The sequence below is a fragment of the Simochromis diagramma genome, unplaced genomic scaffold, assembly GCF_900408965.1.
Source record: "Simochromis diagramma unplaced genomic scaffold, fSimDia1.1 OVJJ01000123.1, whole genome shotgun sequence".
NCBI classification, from domain to species: domain Eukaryota; kingdom Metazoa; phylum Chordata; class Actinopteri; order Cichliformes; family Cichlidae; genus Simochromis; species Simochromis diagramma.
The window spans coordinates 4,252,851-4,272,779 of record NW_024386778.1 but is presented as its reverse complement, the minus strand read 5'-3'; the positions used below and the strand labels follow the sequence as shown (position 1 = coordinate 4,272,779).

Here is a 19,929-nt window from a genome sequence, read left to right as displayed (position 1 = left end):
CCCTAAGCCTGTGTTTGTGTACAGCCTGTGAGTTTTTAAGCATGGCCCCTCTCTGGCCAGTTGCAACATGCTGTCCCAGCAGATGTCAGTGTTACTCAAGCTATTTTAAAGCTCTGTATACAGCTAAACAAAAAGAAACCAATGTTTATCTGAGTAGCTTGGCAAAATGCTTTCAATGGTAGAAATACTTTCAAATTGCAGACACATATGCTAAAGAGCCAGTATTCTAAGTGTATGAACAACAACTTTATGAGCAAATATGGTAAAGAAGGAGATCACGATAAGGAGGCACAAACAGCAAGAGAGGCAGTTCCATGCAGCAAGCTCATGATTTCTATCTTTTTTTATAAATAGCGAAGCCAATAAGAGAAGGTTTAATTAAATAAATGTAATGTCAGAGGGAGTTTGTGTGGTTGTTAGAACAGCATAGTTATTAAATGCTGCTGTATTGATAATCCACATTATGAAGGATTGTATTTGATGCAATTTTCAGAACTCTTTAAGCCATAATGTCTCTGTGTGAATGTAGTCTATTAACATCTTTTTTTATATCAGCTCCAGTGTCAATTTTTATGTAGCATGAAATGAAATTTTTACAAAATAAAAATTTGAGCTCAACAGCACATAATAACACCCTCTTGCCATTTTGATTAAAACTTCATGCTACTTCAATTTTTCTTTTTTTTATATATATTGTTCAAACAATGAAACAAAATAAATCAACAAGCAAATACAATAATCGGTTACACAGCAGTGGGGAATAGATTTCATCACAGTAGATGTCTTTCTGAAGCTGTTTTAACTAAATTTTAAGGATAAAATTCATCCATTGTTATCTTCTTCAATGCCTTTTGCCAACACAGAGCACAGTACACTCTAAGAAATGATACATTGATGTTGCTAGCATTATGTAAACGTTTTATGTTAAAATTAATGTCACCAATTGATTTTTAACTCTAAACACAAGTATATTGTTTTGATTTTAATTAATAACACAATATTTCAATACAACAAAATGCAGTACATTAAATCCAACGTAAAAAGTTCATTTAAAATGAACAGCACTTTAATTTGAAGAGGATTGTCCTAACAGGCTCTCCATACTTCTCAGTTTGCACATGTGCAGTGTGGAAGTTTGAACAACCGCCATTTTCAACCGAAACTTGCATCATGCTCAGAAGCCTGGATAAAATCCATTGCCATTTGAGGATTATTTGGTAAGTACAACCATTTAAGGATGACAAATTTGGTTAATGTGTACTAAATGATAAACATCCGACATTTTCGGGAGTACCTCTGTATGTTTTATTTTAAAACAAATGATATCTGGTAATTTTTTTTTTAGCATTCTAGCTTGTATGCCTCTCACAGGTGTTAGTAGTCAGGCATTTAACAAATATTATTGGGCCCACTTCGGTGTAATTTCCCAAAATGTTTTACGATTCATGTTAAGCTGCAAGTTGCCTACTAAGAACTGCAGCTTTAAAATTACTCCCAACATCTACCGCGCATGCTCCCTGGTGTCAGTAATGAGCACCAGGAGCGCCAGCGATCTATCCGTTTGAAGAATGAAATATATGTATAGTGTATTTTAGAAACATGCATCAAATAAGTTGCTACATTGTTTGAAGGAATTCTACCCCGTGTTGATATCTGGTTTAGTGTTAATATCAGTGATTAAAGTGTAAGACATGCATTTATCTTGTGTCATTAAAATGCAGCATTATGTGTAATACAGCTATATGTAATGCATTTAACTCCTTGTATCAGTTCCATTGATTATCAAAGTGACAATTTGTGTGTTCCCCCCTTCATTTTATGTTGGTCAGCTAGTTCTGTCTGTCAGTAGATGCAACAAAAGTGGCTCAGATGTGATTGTGGTTACTGTTATCTTTTATTGTAACTCTTGTTATCGTAATAAATACCAGAAAATATTGTGATAGGATTTTGAATCCATATTGCCGAGTTCTAATCTTCTATTTCATTTTAACATTTTTAGGGGTACAATTAATAATATATTGTTGAACAGTCTAGAATTGATTAAAGCAAAAGTGAAAGCTTTCATGTATTGTCAAAATTGAAAAGCTTCTAGTTTTGTGTTCATATATTTGTTGATCTGACTCAGAAGAGTCAGTGCCTAACCAATCATTAACCTCACTGAATGTCACTAATGTGAGATGTGTATACATTGTTTAATTACTCATCGCTAATCACTCATCTGTTAACATTTTTGACTTTGGTTTGGGAAGAGGTGGAAAAGAACCAAAATCTTGTCTCACATTGAGTTCTTATCTCCACCAGAATATCAGCATTGATGTTCGACGGGAATGCGTCCTAAAAACTATCTGTGTCTACTTAAATAAAAAGCCAGATGACCTGTTCAAGGAATTCTTGGTAAGTTAGAAAAGGGGAAAGATCAGTTTGTTTGTTTGTTTCTTTTAATTTGGGATAGTAAATTGAAGGTGGGCTCATTTGTTCATATGTATCTATATGCAATTAGCTTCCCCCCCCCCCCCCTGTTTTCATTTTAAGGATGTGGATCTTAGTGCAAGAAGAGAAACGGAGCAGCTGACTTTAGGAGTCTGTGTTGTCAGACATGAAGGAGCAGACTCTGCAGATACACCTGAGGACATTGGTGTCATCATAGAAGGATACACTGTGCTGAAAGCTCTTAGCGATGTGGCAAAGGGGTGTGCCCTCCTGCTTGGACTAATCTACAGTCTAAATCTGAGGTACCCAAAGCACCTGAAATACACATTTGAATTTCTTCAGAAGGTGCTGATGGAGTTGGATGGGAACAACCTATCCATGAAGGTGCAAGTTCTGAAAAACAAACTGCTTGAGTGAAACGGCCTGCACTGAACTATAGAGGACACTGAACTGGTTACAAGATTCTCAAACCCATCTCCTTGCACTTTATAAACTGTTCAGTTTGAATTCCGCAAGAACTTCTGCAAGGCCTCATACTTTTTGGCATGCTTTGTTCATGTTGAACTTTTACCACCATCCAGCTACATTGAACAAGACTGCTCCTAAGTTTGGACTTCGTTTTAAGTTTTGGAAAATATGGAATATGGATTAAATATGGACAAAAATGCCACTAAATGCCACTAAAATCATTTCTACTTGTTGTTTATAGGACTGTATTGTGAGTTTTCCATTGTACCCGAAGCAAGTTTAAATTAAGTCATGTTAATGTTAAAAATGTTGGAATCACAACACTTTCCAGTTTTAATAACTTGATTTTAACATTCTGTATTATGTCTTCTTGAACTTAATATGCACTTGCATATATGTGAAGATATTTTTGTTTAGGAAAAAGGCATTGATCTAGAATTTTGAACAGCTCAAAGTTTGCTTCAGCACATTTTACACCAAGTGTTATTAAAGTTGGGTTAACTGAATAAAATTGTGTTTGATTTATTCACTTTACTTTAAATAGAGTAAGTAATTTAATCCTATAGTTTCAGTAGAGCTCGTTTAGGGTTAGTCAATTTATCAGATGTACTTAAAATTTGTTGTTCAAATTAAATGTGTCATACATTTTAGATTTCACTAACCCAGTTGTGTGGAACCGGTTGACATAACTGGGTGGAGTAAATGCAACATCTTATTTTATAGAGTAAGTAGGGCTTGTTTTGGTTGAGTAGATTTTATTTAGTGTTGTCAATTTAAGTCAACATGTTAGTTAGATCAACATTATGATATTTAGTTAATACAACACCATTCTTGTGATTTGCATTTAATTAGCCAAAGCTTGACAGATGTACTTAAAATTTGTTGTTCAAATTAAGTGTATCATACATTTTATATTTCACTAACCCAGTTATGTGGAACCGGTTGACATAACTGGGTGGAGTAAATGCAACATTTTATTTCTTAGAGTGTAGCTACCTGAAAACTACACCCACAGAGGTTGGATTATCGTTAATAATTTTACTTCTTCACTAACTACAACTCTGGATACTGTAGCGCGCACCTTAAAACAGATAATTCCGAAGCTAGAGAGGAAAGGGTGTCACACTAGTTAAGAACATCATCATTTAACATGGAAAAATAGTTTTCTGCTTTATAAGAAAGCCCTCCGTAAAGCTAGAGCATCTTATTATTCATCACTGATTGAAGAGAAATAAGAACAACCCTAGGTTCGCTTCAGCACTGTAGCCGGGCTGACAAAAAGTCAGAGCTCTGTTGAGCCAATAATTCCTTGAACGCTAGTAATGACTTCATGAACCCCTTCACAAATAAAATATTAACTATTCACTCGCTGGGCCCACATCCTCATTTGAGGTTTGGCAGCATTTTAGTAGATGAAGGTGAATGGCTTGGACATGAATTGAGCTGACTTTTGGGCAAGGCCTCGAAGGGGACTGGCGACGGCTTCCAGGCCGGGCAGATCCCCATGTACTAAATAGAAGTTCAGAACTTAAAGAATTGAAAAGCAGAGGGGGGCACGTAAACGAGAATGGTAAATGGTAAATGGCCTGTATTTATATAGCGCTTTACTAGTCCCTAAGGACCCCAAAGCGCTTTACATATCCAGTCATCCACCCATTCACACACACATTCACACACGAGAAGGAACAGCTTGTAGAACTGGGTAACATATATAGATGCGAACCGGAAGGAGTGTGTTTATAGGTGTGGTCCATATTTATCCAATAGACTGCAATTTTTTCATGTAAATGGAGAGTCCTCTTCACACACTAAGGCTAATTAGGGAGTTCCACAGGATTCAGTGCCAGGACCAATCCTGTTTACATGCTTCTGTTAAACAGTATCATCAGAAGGCATAGTATAAATTTTTACTGCTATGCAGATGACACACAACTTCATCTATCCATGAAGCCAAATAGCACACAACAATTACTTAACCCTTTAAGACCTACCATAGAACCAAGTCCGCCAGAGCTTATATTATATTTTTACATGCTGTGGAGCCATTTTTGGGAGCATTTCAAGTTGCTATACATCAATACAACCATTATAGCCCAGATTTTAATAATATGTATTCATTAAGTGCATAGTAATTACATAAATTGCAAAAAAGTGCAATAAACTACAAAAAAATTGAAAATCGTTTTTGCTTTTTTAACTTATATTTCTAGTTAGAGAAATTTAAGAGGCTTATCCCTCAAAACTGTAAATACAAAAAAGTTGCACAAAATAGTTTCCCACCACAGGAAATTTATTTTGAGTGTCTTCGTAGTTTTATTTTTGAAATACACCAATTTTTATACACTGCAGGAAAAACGAAAATAAATATTATACTGCAAATTTGCAAAAGAGCAGCATGTGCATCAAAATAAACTATTTCCAGCAGTGCAATATGAGTCCTAAGCATCCCAGAAACGACACAGAAAGTCATAAAGTCAAAGATAACTTTTAAAAAGACCAGTATAGGCCCTGAGGCCCTGATGGTAAAAAAGACTACATTTCCGCGAAAATGACGTCACTTCCGGTTTCGGGCAGGTAATGGCGGAAATGCAAAAGTTCGCGCTGATGTCTATTCCAACGTAGGAAGTGTTATGAACAGCTGATCGGATCGGCAAAGCGTGTTTCTGGAATATTATGTTTTTGTTCCTGCAAGTGCTTTTTATGCAGTTTTTGCAAAGCTTTATGTGGAAGGAAACCGTGACCTAGGACAAGCTGATGGCATAAGATGTAAGTACAACTCCTCCGGTTTCATATGCAAAAAAAATTTTTGCGCTAGCTTACGTGGTTGCAGTGCTACCGGGATTTTAAAATAGTTACGCAAAATGGAGCGTGTCCGCTCCGATCGGCTCTAAAGGGTTAAATTGCAGGAATGTCTTAACGACAGACGGTCCTGGATGACCTCTAATTTTCTGCTTCTAAATTATGATAAACATGCCCCTGAAAATCCTAGAAATCTCATACCTAACCAGATTCTTACTCTGGATGGCATTACCTTGGCCTCCAGTAACACCGTGAGGAACATTGGAGTCATTATTGACCAGGATATGTCCTTCAATGCACATATTAAACAAATCTTTAGGACTGCTTTCTGCCATTTGTGAAATATCTCCAAAATTAGAATCTGTATCAGAGTGATGCTAGAAAAATTACCTCATGCATGTATGTAATGTAATTCATTATTATCAGGATGTCCTAAAAAAAAATAAATAAAAAAAAAACTCCCTGAAAATCCTTCAGTTAGTCCAAAATGCTGCTTCAAGAGTACTGACAGGGACTCGAAAGAAATAGCATCTTTAACCTTCATTGACTTCTCTTCATTGGCTCCCTGTTAAATCCGATATTGCTCATAGGGGGTCATATGATTGTTGGGGTTTACACTGTTTCCTTCCTTATTGTAGGGTATTTACCTTATAGTTTCAAGCATCTTGAGGCAACTGTTGTTGAGGCACTATAAAAATAAAATTGAATTGAATTGAACTGAATTGAAAAGTGAAGTAGATAGCCTCAGAACATCTGCTATAAAGAAACTGCTGAGGTGTTCTGACTTGCACTTTGGTGCAATCAGTCTTTCACTGAAGGTGCTGTTGCTGATAATTTGCAGGGCATGATGTGGGTGTGTGGGGTGGATCATAACTGATTCCAGCTTTAAGAGCATTCTTCTCTCTGCCATCTGCTGGCCCTCTTTACAAGTTTGTCTACTCTGTCCCTGACTGCTGTGCAAATGCCTTCTCCCCAGAAGACCACAGCAAAATATAGAGCACTGGCCACCACCCTATGTTAGACACTGCACAACAAGGGTTGGCAGATGTTGAATGACTAGGTGTGTTATTTTCATGTGTTTCTTCTGTATTTTCTTTGCCTCTAAGAAAAACTTCTTAGAGGCATAGAAGACATTCTAAAACTGTAAACATACTTTGATATTTAAATGTAATGTAATGTAAGCTCGTTCATTTATAAATTACTTTCACAGTCTTACATTCAAGTTTTTTTTAAGTGAAATATTATATATAAACAGTATTTTTTTGAGTTTTACATATAGTCCAGTTTTACATATAGCAAGCTAGTGTAGAGTTGATGCCACAGTAAAGTAAAAGAAAAAATATTGTCCAAAAGACTGAAACAACATGTATATGTCTGACAACAAATTAAGAAAAAATGTACGGGAAATTGTTTCAGCTGTCTTGCAGCTGTCTTTGAAGGATGATCTGTATTTGGATGACCTGTAACTGTTTTCATGCAGTGCTTCTCCCAGTGTTTTTTTTCCCAGTGTCATCCAAGTAATACATTGCAGGTCCTAAGAAAACACTTGAGACTAACCAGCAATGACCAGATGATTCTACGCATTGATCTTCATGGCAGACAGTAGGCAGTCTGACCTTCAGGGAAGGCAAAGTTATGAAATTAGTCTGGCAGATGCTTGAGGCACCATCCACCTTTTGACAGGGAATTATATTAAAACAGGTGTAAGCATTGCCTCAGTGGGTAAACTGCCAATTTATAACTATATAATTAATTTTAGAGTTGAAAAGAAGGTAATTACCATCCAAGCATGAAAGTGATACTGTATGTAGAAGCTGTTCATTACAACAAAGGGAGGATTGTGGCTGGGGTTCAACATCACTATGTGCTTCCCTACACTGTCTCAACATTTAGGACTAAATACAGTTTTAAAAGAGATCTGGACTGCATGCAGTATAAATTTAGGTTTAATATTGAAAACAAAACTTTTTTATATACTTTATTTTATATTTTATTTAGTACGTGTCTGTCAAGCATATAAAGCACGAGTCTAATGGCACTAATAAGTATGGCACACTCACGCTAAATCTAAGAGTAAAATCTATGAAAAGAAGAGGAGAGACAAAAGAATTCAAACTAAACGGAAAATAATAACAAAAGAAAAATATTGTTGAACTGGCCAACCATTTTCTGCTTCTATGCTGGTCCCAGTGGCTCTTCTTCTTCTCTTTTTTTCTTTAGCACCTTAGGACAAATCTACATATCCATCCTCATAATTAAATGTTATTTAACAGATGCTTTCTACCAAATGTACACTTTAAAAATGTATTACGTAGTCTGTCATGTTATGTTATTGTTTTTATTATTGTTGTTGTTGTAGTAAATAAGAAACAACTATTTTTTCTCCCTAAAACAGTATCTATCTATATAATGAAACACACACAAACCCACAGCTCTACACTAGTTATAATGTACCTTGTCTGTTGTATTTTATGTTGTGTTTTATGTTCCCCACTTTGTTACATTATCCTTGTATTCTATGGTATGTCAACTATATGTGTCACAAAAAAAGTGTTGGTATTAATGTTTTGTAATGAAAAAAGTGTATGTTGCACATTTAAAGAGCAGCCATGTGATATGTCTTCTAACCTCTTGGCTAATATTACCTATCTACCACACTGTTGCTAATCCTACAAAAACATTCATGGCAATTGTAGGTATACTGAAAATAAAAAAATATATTCACAAGATAGAGTTTTACTGGCAAGCATGACTCCATTTGTTAGCATCTCTTTCCCAACTGAGTGATGCCTAATGACTCATGTACCCTCCATCAAATTGAAAGACAAATCACTCCTTTCAAGAAAATGTAAGGTATTACATGCTGCCACCGATGTAAACTGAAGGAGAGTTATATTTTAAGTCACTTTTATGGTTTGTGGAGTGGTGATGAGCAATCAATGGAAAGTGAAGGCTATGCAGGTTTTGCACAGCCTTTACTTTCCATTGCCTTGCAGCCTTGCCATTTAATTTATATGTATGTATTGATGTATTCATTGGCACTTTATGAAAAGAATTTAAATAATCTCAACTGAATGGAATATAAAACATAATCTCAGCACGTGTTGTTACTGTGTTATCTGTCTCAGCGTAGTGTATTATTATTATTCCTATTACAAATTCTGAAGTAAATAAGTTTTTGTTTCTATTTGTGAGGAAAAAATGGTTCATTTAAATCAATGTCTGAAGTAAGTCATAATAGTGAGTCTGCATGCACAATACCCTAAAGTAGCTCCCATAAATAAACTGGGGTGATCACATGCATTTTTCAACCCTTCAGTGAGATTTGTAGAGACAGGAAGTAAGAATATGCAAATATTTCATTGCTGTGGTTAAGTAGAATTTTCACAAATACTGTACTTTCTACTCCCTTACAGTTTACATCCAAAACAGGATTGTTACTCCAGGTTTAATGCATTTGAGGGAAGTTTTTTTTCCCAACCTCCATGTGCATTGAAACGTCAAACTTCTCTGAGCCTAAATGAAGGTAACAATGGCACATAAAAGTCCTTTTGATGTATAATATATCACCAGTGCTTATCATGTACAAACTGATGAATGAGACAAAAAATATGGATAATCTATAGCTCCATGCTCTGAAGTTTAAGTGGGCAGGACTATTTTGGTGCAGCATCAAGCTAGAGCTACAGAAGAGGAGCGAGTATAAAAGAAGTAACTTTTATTGAAGCAGGAGTTATTTTCAAATAAATACATTTTCTATCAGCTCAGCAAACACACATTTGAATTCAAGCTAACAGTGGTAAGATTAATTCACTGAATTCCATCTTAACACCAACTGTATACTGTCTAGTATAAAGTTAGTATAAACAGTTTAGCCTACTGCCAGTGTAGGGACGTAAAATCCGTCAAGATAGCTTGTAAAAAAATATTGGGTTAAATCCTCTTAAATTCTTTTGTATATAAATCCACAAACAAAAGTAAACCCCAGAGCAGTGACAGTACAGGTCAATAAGTAAATATTCTTTGATTTATTGTTATTAATGGTTTGGTTCTCTTTATTGTTTTCTGCTTGTGTTTTATTTATAGTTTTATTAACCCCGATTCTCTTGTCCCCATGATAGAACAGAGAAAACCGACTCATAGTGTGTTAAAACATTTATATTTCTTTTTATTCAATCATCTTCCAGAAGAGAGAGACCCCTGCACAGCCCACTAGTTGCTAAGCAAAGATAAAGCAAGATGTGTTCCACCTTTACCCTAGAAAATACATCTATGTGATGTTCGTGTATGTAAGCATGTTATGCATTCATTCACTACACTCCACGCCATCCCTGCAAGTTAAAAGCTGTGCAGTTAAAAGCTAAATGAATTCCAGGCCTTTGGCCTGGCCTATGTTTAAATCATGTGTTTGTAAGCAGTTTATCCTTCTATGCTCCAAGTCACTTACACAATAGATTGTCTGGACATCACGCCAAACAAAGCTTGAAACCTTTAATAGACTGAGACTGAGCATCAACTCTTAATGAGCCCAAATATGCAATGTGTGTATAAAATGATTATAAACGCTTATTCTACTAAAATACATCCAACCCAAGTAAGAGATTTTCAATCAGTTAAGGTTAAACATATAAGCAATCACTTATGCATAAGTTTTACCGTACCTACATTATCAAACACCCAACAAGTCATAAAATGATCATAAAGACCATTATTTCAAATTAAACCTAAAATCCCCCCTTTTGACACCTCTTATGTGTCACAAACTGAAAATGCTCCAGGGCTTAGGAAATTAAAAGAAAAAAGGTTAGTCATATTATTTCTCAAAACACCTCAGCGATCCTCCTCTCAGGTATATCTGCTCCGGGCCTGCAAACCTGTGTTTAAGAGATGAAATCAATTTAATCATCATGTCAAATCTTTTCGAACTCCTGGCTCCATCCAGAGCCTGCATCCTTGGAACTTCATAGAAACAAAACCTGTGTGTTAACCTGAACTTCACATTTCATACTCAGTTTTCCCCACTTATGATCTAATCTGTGTTATAAGAAAGAAAACTTAAAACAGAACAGTTATCAGTCATGTGTTTCTTTGGTTAATGGTAACATGAGTTATATCAAAAAATGTTTCCCCTTTAGCATTTGGCATTTTCCCAACAATATAATGTAATACCATAATCTAACCCCAGTCAATAAAACAGAAATTTTCTCAAAGCAAACATCTGCAACCCAAAACCAACATCCCCAGAATTAAGTCTTCCACTCCTCCTGCTTATGGCAAAAGCAAAACAAAGCAAAGCAAAGCATCCCCTTTCTCTTGCTGGCATGGTAATGTTGTCCACATTCATTCAGCCTAACCTTGGTCCAGTCACACACATTCACTCCCACGCATTCACATGAGATATTGCTGATAGTGGAGACTCCCGCGCAAATAATCAGATTCTCCACCGTCAGCAACATGAGCTCATTCATTTGTTTTATTTTATTTTGTTTTTTGTTTTTTAGGAAAAGAGTTCTTTATGCTCTTGGACTTGGATTGACTGCAATCCTTTTAGACAGGGACTTACAACCTGATCAGGTTCCCACACGTAGCCTTCTCCTCAGCCAGTTGTAATCTGGAAAAGGTCACCTTATATTTGTTCTCCTGGAAATTTTTACAGCACTATTAATTAAATCTTTCAGGCCTGCTTAGAACAAAAATGAGAAAAAGAGAGCTGATTATTAGCTCATCAAAACACAAAACAATATCACCTGACAGGTTTTCTAAGTGCACTGTTACAAAAATAATGGGCCGCCTTAGACATGTCCATGTTTAATAAAACTCCCTCTATTAAAATGAGAAGAACACCCAAACCTAACCGACCGAATCAACCCATCACAAAAACAACCTCAAAAATCTTAAACACAGAAAATTTTGCTTATTAATCTATCCATATGTTGTTGGGATTAGAACTTTCGGGGGGAGAGCTTCAGGGCCACAAAAGTTTTGCCCTACTTTTGGCTTAACTAATACTTACATAGTCTGAAATCAGACTTAAATCACTTTCAGTGGCCTCAGGTTCTTCAGCATCCTGAGACTCTGAGGTCAACTGACATAATTTCACCTGCTCAATACACAGAAAATCTTGTTAAAAGCCACACAGTCACCGTGTCTCTTCCAGTGCAAGCTTCACGCATACAATTAGATAGGAAACCTAAGTTCCTCTTTTTTCTTTTCCAGTCCCCAGTCATTCAACTAATTTGCATACTGAGTTATCTCTCAAGAAGTTGCCGTGACAAGAGAAATGCATGTTTAAATATTACCACCTTATTGAATTATTTTATTTCTTTCTACAGTAATCACTTGTTTTGATCAATCTGTACAAGAGCACTTCTAATTCGCTATTCTAAAAACTACTACACACTAAGCGACTTGGACAAGATGATAAACAGACTCACATGCTCAAGATACTGTCTAATCCACATGACCTCTCATGTATTTCTAAGGTTAATGCATTTTCTGTTTGTGTGTGTGATTTTGTATATGTTTCTTTTTGCAGTGTTTCAGACTCCTTCACAATTTTCCCACTTAAACACTTTCCAAGGTTTGCTAACCCCAATTTTGATTTCCCACATTAAATAACAGTATTCCTCTGTGTTCTCACCTCCTGCTCCCACTCCGTTGTCCTCTCTCACTTCAACAGTTCAGTATCGGGCAGTTCTCTCTCCGAGACAGAATCCACTCTTGGGTTCTGTCTCCTCTGTGTACACATGGCTGCCGTTAATGCACAGGTTGTTCAGGTCGCTGTTGCTCTGCTTGGAGCGGCCCATCAGTGAGAAAGGACCCAAAGACACCTTGCTGTCAGAGTCCCCGGTTCGTTTGTGTCCCAATTCGAATTTCTTCTTAACATCAGGAGAGTTGACATTGAGACCAGATGAGCGGCTGCCACTCAGAGATGAATTCTTCTCAGGTCGAGTCCTCAGTGTGGACATGGAGTGTGAGATGTTACGCTGCAAGTTTGATTTTCGGGCAAAGAGCCTTTTGAGCTTAGATTTCTTTTCCTCATCCATGTTATTGCTCTTTGGAACTGCATTCCTTGTCTTCAGCCAGAAGTGAGAGCTCGCTGGCGAGGTTTAGTAACACATGGCGCTGTGAACAATTCAACCAGAAACTTGGCCTGAATGTTTCCAGTGATGTTAACCTATAACTTTCTTCCGACTGCTGCATGTGGAAAATTGATCCAGGTCTGCTTTGCACCTAAAAGTGACAAACTTAAACGACCCACTTCCTTCTTTCCGGCCAGAAATACCAATTTATGTCATGTATTCACATTCCTAAGTGTAAGCGTGTTCTTCATTGCATTTATGTTATGTGGTCATATTAATTGAGTGTAAGCTGCTTCTTCACTGCTTGTGTATTTTATAATCAGGTTTAATTCATGCCTCTTTACACTGAGCTGTGGATTCAAACTATCTCACTTCTGATTCTTTCCAAAAATAATTTCACATGTAACAGTTTGTGTATGTGTGTTTTCTATTTATTCACGTAATTGTTAGTTCATGTATTTATCTTTCCATCTTTTTCTTTTCTTGTGATGTGGTGGACAATCCTAAACCTAAACCTACAGGTCAGTTGCACTGTCTTTTGCCTGCTGTTAACTCTTCAAGTCCACGGTGTTCTGTCTGTCTTCTGTCTTCATCAGGAGATTGACTGTCCTTTAAGCTTCTTCTCAGAATAAGGACAGAATGAGAGGTCAAGCTGTAAAATGTTAAGCCAAAGGCTGGCCTGTTTCTCATCCCAATTCAGTTAATTTATCCTTTTGCCGCTGTACTCATGTTTTTAGGTTGAGAAGAGTCCACCTGTATTGACACACTAAAACATGTAATTAATATCATTTTATTACTTTTTTAAGACATTCAGTCTCTAATTCCTCTGTTTTCATGCTGCAATGTCTCTCACCAGCTCACAAGCTATATTCAGACTTGGTGGTTCACATCCACACACACTCTCTTCTCTCAGACTTCCTCTTTTTCCCGCACTCTGCTATGAACCCACGTAGTGTTATTATTACTTATTTATTATTTGGTACGAATCACACAGAATCACTCAAATCCAGTACTCACAACATTCACACACTTAGAATCACTCAAAATACGCCTTCATAAGAGTATTTTATCAAACATGCTGTTCAGAATCAGAAAGAGGAAGTAGACAACACCCAGTAACTGCGTATGTAATCTTAAAGAGAAGAGAAATAAGAGAAATAAACACATATGGGACAATTCTCCCCAAATTAGACAAAATATGACCATAAATGCCCTTTTCTAAGTCATGTTCTTCTCTACACACAACTCTTGGCCTCCAGGGCATAAAACTTTGGACTTCTTTTTATTCAATCATCTTCCGGAAGAGAGAGACCCCTGCACAGCCCAAAACGCCAGTTGCAGGATCTCTAACATTAGAATCATAAATTGTGTCTCATATAGGTATTATTTTGGTACTTTACACGTCACAGTTTCAATACAACCATTGCTTATATGGCAAAGTTCCTCTTTTCTGTCTGGCTTCCTGTATTTATTAATATACTGTACAGCTCTACACTTCCTGTTTTCAGTCTGGCTAAGCACTTAGTTTATGAGTCAAAAGTTGCCTTGCTCTACAAACCTTCATTATTAAAGTACATAAAACAATATAATAGGAAAATAAGGATATATTAATTACATGACAGTTTCTAGACTTTAGGTTTCTGTCTCCGTGCCTTCCCTGTGTCCCAGGTTTCTCATTTAGCTACTCTTGTTTAGGTGATCCATCTTCCCTCTGTCTCTCCAGTCAGTCATGTAGAGTTGGTTATCTCGAGACCAGTTATACGTGGTCTTGATCTTGTCTTGGTCTCGACAGACTTTGGTCTTGGTCTTGTCTTGGTCTCGGATCCCTCGGTCTTGTCTTGGTCTCGCTGTCTCGGTCTTGCTGTCTCAGATTGACATAATGGTCGGGAGATTTGGAGTCAATAGTATCCATAACACACAACATAACATTCGATAATGTGTCATGCGCAAAAGCATCAGCTCCAAGAGCCGTGCTTAGAGAGTGCTTTGTAGTGAATCAGAGTTGACTCCCATTGAGCGAGAGCCGGCTCCTCACTTAATTTCCTTTCACTGCTCGGCTCTTACACAGTGGCTCAGCTATGCTCCAATCCCTCTATATTGTGGGCAATCACATGCGAAGATATAGGATAATATCATTATGTGAAAAACAGAGAGGGTGAGAGACGTGACAGTCAAGTGGAGCGTGCGTCTGTCCTCTCAGTAAGTGAGTGAGACACTAGACAGCGGTGAGGAGGGCTGTGCGAGTGCATCGCAAAATCACATAAATATGCCTGACACCCGTAAACGAAGCAGCATCTGGCTGCAGTTTAAAGACTTTTTTGTCTCAGTCTCAATCTCGGCTCGACTTTGTCTTGGTCTTGACTTGGTCTGTCTTGGTCTTGGTCTTGGTATTGTCTTGGTCTTGGTTTAGGCGGTCTTGACTACAAGTCTACAGCCATGTCTCCATCTCACAGTGTCAAGTCACGTCTTAGTGTGTGTCTCTTATTTCATCTACCAAGCCACATCCTGCATGCCCTGCCTGGGTCCTGAAGGTTCCCTTCTTTGTAGCCGTCTTCATCCTCTTAATGTGTTGGCTGAGGATCTTCGCCATCATTGTTGGCCCTCAAAACTGTTTTGGCGTTGCTGCTGGTTCCGCAGCCAGCCCCCAGAGCTGCTACATCTCGTTCATCACTACTGGACCTGTGGTCAGCCTCCCAGATCTGCTTAGTTTTTGGACAGTTTTCCTGGCCTCAAGATCTGTTTTGTTTTTCCCATACCTCCAGAACTGTTTTCTCTTATTGTGGATGCCTTTTTTTTTCCCCTTTGGTTCAGTTCAGTCTCTTTCTCTCCACTCCTCATCGTCTGCTGGCACAGACTTGACAAAATCTACTGGAGTTCACAACAGAAATTATTGTGAGTAGCCTTACTTTTCTCCATACCCCATACTTTAGTCTATATCTTTTGACTTATTTGAGTTACCCTACTTAGATGTGCTCAGAAGAGGACACTCTGGTCATTCTAATGATATTTCTAATGTGTTTCGGTGGTCTCTTTTAGCTCCAAAGAGACAGGAAATCACAGAAAAAGTTAAACTGAAATATACCTTTTTTCTCACTTCTTTGGAGCACTTTTCTACTCTACCTGAGCACTCAAATCGCTTTTTACAACATCCCTTATTCACCCATTCACGCTCATTCATACATGGTCTTTTTTCTATGCTTAAGTGCTTTCTATCTCAAATTCACACACATTCCCATTTTGATGGATGCTTCAAAGAGCAACCCAAGGTTATTTGGCATGCTGAGCAGGAGGTAGACCAAATTGCTCTCAGGAGGTAGAGCAATTTGAAGTTACAAGTTGGACAATTTGTAAGTCATGCACTGTTCTTCTTGTAATTAATATACGTAATGCACTTGACAGTGATTTTAAGTTTGCACTAAAATAAACCACACAAATTATTTGCCACAAGCAAGACTAAATCTTCTCACCTGCACTAACACAGCTGTTTTTGCTAGACACTGATGATTTCAGCCTAAGTAAAATAAAGCAATCCAGCAATCTATGTGCACTCAAAAATGTAAATTTCTCTGCTGCATCAAGGAGCGGCAATAACTCTGTACAGCAATCAGTGCTGATTGCTGATGGACTCTTGATTTTCCTTGTAATTATGAAGACAGACAAGTGCGCTTGTCAGTGTGAATATTTCCTGAAAACTGATAGTCAAATTAAGCCATAAATTTGACAATGTTTTTTTTTTTTCTTTTGAATTCAGAAAATAACTCGCAGTCTTTAATTGTAGTGTGAAGTTGTGGAAGTATACTCATACACTTAATGTGTACTTTTACACAAAAAAATAATCAAAAGTAATTAAAAGTTACATTATCATAAGTGATGATAGTAGTTATAATCTGATCGCTACTTATCCTTATGCATGATGGATTCTAGTGAAAAAATACAGTAATTCTGTAGTATTCTTATACTAAGACAGACAGAAACCTCAGCCAGAACATTTGACGTGGCTGCCTGGGGGGGGGGGGGTGAGGCTGACAGGAGAAAGGCATGCCGCAGCAAAGAGCCAGAGATTAATAGCTAATAATTAAATGCAGAGTTGTTTATGCCCACATAGTATTTCTTCTTTACTCACTTTTTTTCCCACTTACTCAGTCCATCATGGGAAGCCCTCAGCAGTCTACACCTATTGCAGCATAACTAAGGCAGGATTCAGGGTCCCCTGATCCAGCCCTAACTATATGCTTTCTCAAAAAAGCAAAAGGAAAGTTTTAAACCTAATCTTAAAAGTAGAGATAGTGTCTGTCTCCCCAATCATAACTGGGAGCTGACTGCACACAAAAGGGGTCTGAAAGCCGTAGGCTTTGCCTCCCATTCTACTTTTAAATACCCTGGGAATCACAAGTAAACCAGCAGTCTAAGAGTAACATGCTCTATTGGCGTGATACTGTACCATGAGGTCTTTAAGATAAGATCTTGTATGTGATGAGAAGGATTTTAAATTCAATTGTGGATTAAATAGGAAAGGGACAATTAGAAGCCAATATGGGAGAAACATGTTTCTTGTGCCTTATTTTGGATATAGTGACGGCTTTTCAGTGAGTTTTTAAATCATCTTGATAATAATGAATTGCAGTAGTGTGTAAAGAAGACTCCCCACTTACAAGAACAAATTGGAATCTATTAGATATGATTCAAACCAAAAAACATGTTTCAAACTGCAGCACAATACCTTTAATACCTACACAGTGCTCTAATTGCTGTGATAAAATATTATGGTTAAGAGTACTGAACTCTTCACTGAGGTCAGGAGGGCAAACACAGTGATGAGTCTACTGTCAGAGGCCATGAGAAGATCATTTGTAATGCTCACTAATGTTGTTTCTGTCCTATAATGCAGTCTGAAACGCATACAATAAACCATTCCTTTGCAGATGATCAGTTCCAAGAATTTTTTAAATAAAAGCAAAGTTTAAGGTTTGCCTATAATTAGCTAAGACAGCTGGGTCAAGTGATGACTTGACTTTTGTCAGCCTGCTCTATTATAGTGGATGAGCTTAACTTTAATTAAACCACTGAAAACAACACCCTCAACACTGCATTTAATATATTATCAGACTCACCTGGCTTCTCTCAAAATATAAATGAGCCCACCAACTGCTTTAATCACACTTTGGACCTTGTCCTGACATAATGCATAGAAACTAAACGTTGATTTTTTTTTCTCCTCTGAAAAACAGCTATAAATCACAGGTGTTTTGACTTCCTTGTGTAACTGACCTATGTAATCCTTGAATCAAATAACCCATTAACTAGAGAAAGAAAATGGTGATTCACTAATTTAAAAGAACTTTATATGACTTTAAAAAATTGTTTGTTGCTCTATATAAGCTCTCCATAAAGCTATGATATCTTAATATTCATAACAAAAATAACCCCAGGTTTTTATTCAGCATTGTAGCCAGGTTTACAGCTAGCTGAGACAAATCCAGAATTAATTTTAAAATCCTCCTCACATACAAAGTCTTGAACAGTCAGCCCTGTCATATCTTAAAAACCTCACAGTACCATATTCACCAAACAAAGTTCTTCATTCACTGACTTATTTGTGATCCCTAAAGAAGAAGAGGAGGCGGAGCCTTTTCTGTAGAACGAACCAGCTCCCAGTTTGGACTTGGTTGACAGACAGCCTCTCTACTTTTAAGATCAGGCTTAAAACTGCCCTTTTTGATAAAGCTTATATTCAGGGCTGGATCAGATGACTTCAAATGCTCCCAATGCAGCCCACTGACAATGCCATTTAATATTCAGGCTCCAATGTGTCTTTTACTCAGTGTCTTTGATTGAACAACTATAGTGCTTGTGAACTTGAGACACCATAGAGAAAGCGTCCAAACAACATGGAGGTTGTGGATGCTTGCTGTTTGCTTAAGTGTATTATAGATGATTATCTTAAAGTGTAGAAAATTAGCTTTATTTTCTGGTCTCCTGGAAAGAGGTGATAAATATGAACAGATTTTGGATAAGTAGCATCGAAAACCACATTTTGCATAATCCGTGATATAGCAATGAGATGCATTCTCACACTTTAGTAAGACCTGGATTATTGTTGCTGTTGTGAAAATATATTATGAGGTATGTTTATGTTTTTAATTTTTAATTATTATTATTATTATTATTATTATTATTATTATTATTATTTCTGACATTTTTTTCTGAGTGAGATGAGTTAATCCACTTGTGGAGAGCCGGGATTCAAGATCCAAAGCTGTGATGCAGGAAGAGTATCCAGCCTATACACATATTACACACCTGAAATGAAAAAGCTACAAAAAACTAGAAATAGCTAAAAAATAAAAATAAAAAATACCTATATTGTTTTAATGCTGAATTACTGTATTTTGTTCTTTTTTAAAAAGTAAATATTTTACTTTTTAGGTTTACTTAGAGAAGATCTTAGCTCATTTTATATTATGTAGGGGTTAAATATACAGTGTTACAGAATGTTGCAGGCAAATAAAGCACACAGAAAGATCAGTTGTGAATCAAGTCATATTTAAATAGGCAATAACAGCTTAGCACCTTTACTGAGGGGAGTCAAAAAAATAAGTAACTGAAAGAAAAACCCTTCTTAGCATACAAGTTTGAAATGAACTGTGCTTTCCAAACCTGCCTCCAAGTGTGCCAGGCAGAAAGTAATGTTAGACTCTTTCAAAAGCCCTTTGCTCTCCTCAGGCTGCCTCTCCATATCCATCACTCTTACCCTGTTTTACCTGCCTGCTGCTTTTGACAGTGTGCTAAACCTGTTTTGATGCTTTACTTTCTAGCTCAGCTCTTCATGCGTATTAGGTCAGCAATAGTGAGTGCACGGCTGACTAATGAATTCCCTGAACATTAACAGTGTGAAATAACAGCTGTCACGTCTGCACTATATCTACAAAATGGCACTTTCACGTCACTAGAGGTACAGAGATTCAATTTTGCTTGAGCAGAATTCCATTTGCAGTTGCATCAGTAAAAATTAAAACTCAAATTGCTCTAATGAAGAGAGAAATAAGATCCTATATCTTTAATGATGCAGGGAATAAATGCAAACTCCATTGGGAATGACTTGTTCAATTCAATTCAGTTTCATTGATAGAGTGCTAAATCACAACATTTA

At 37.0% G+C, this 19,929-nt stretch overlaps 1 protein-coding gene and 1 long non-coding RNA gene across 3 annotated transcripts in view; one reads left to right on the top strand and one right to left on the bottom strand.

The window, feature by feature from the left end:
* opcml (opioid binding protein/cell adhesion molecule-like) overlaps positions 1–19,929 on the bottom strand; it is a 441,137-nt gene that overhangs the window by 375,875 nt on the left and 45,333 nt on the right. The window lies entirely within an intron of this gene.
* Positions 1,091–3,065, top strand: LOC120722551. Of its 2 annotated transcripts, XR_005693516.1 has the most exons (3): positions 1,091–1,217; positions 2,302–2,394; positions 2,533–3,065. It is a non-coding gene; the product is annotated as an uncharacterized LOC120722551 (long non-coding RNA). The 2 variants fall into 2 exon arrangements; XR_005693515.1 differs by lacking the exon at positions 1,091–1,217 and having other exon boundaries at positions 2,210–2,394.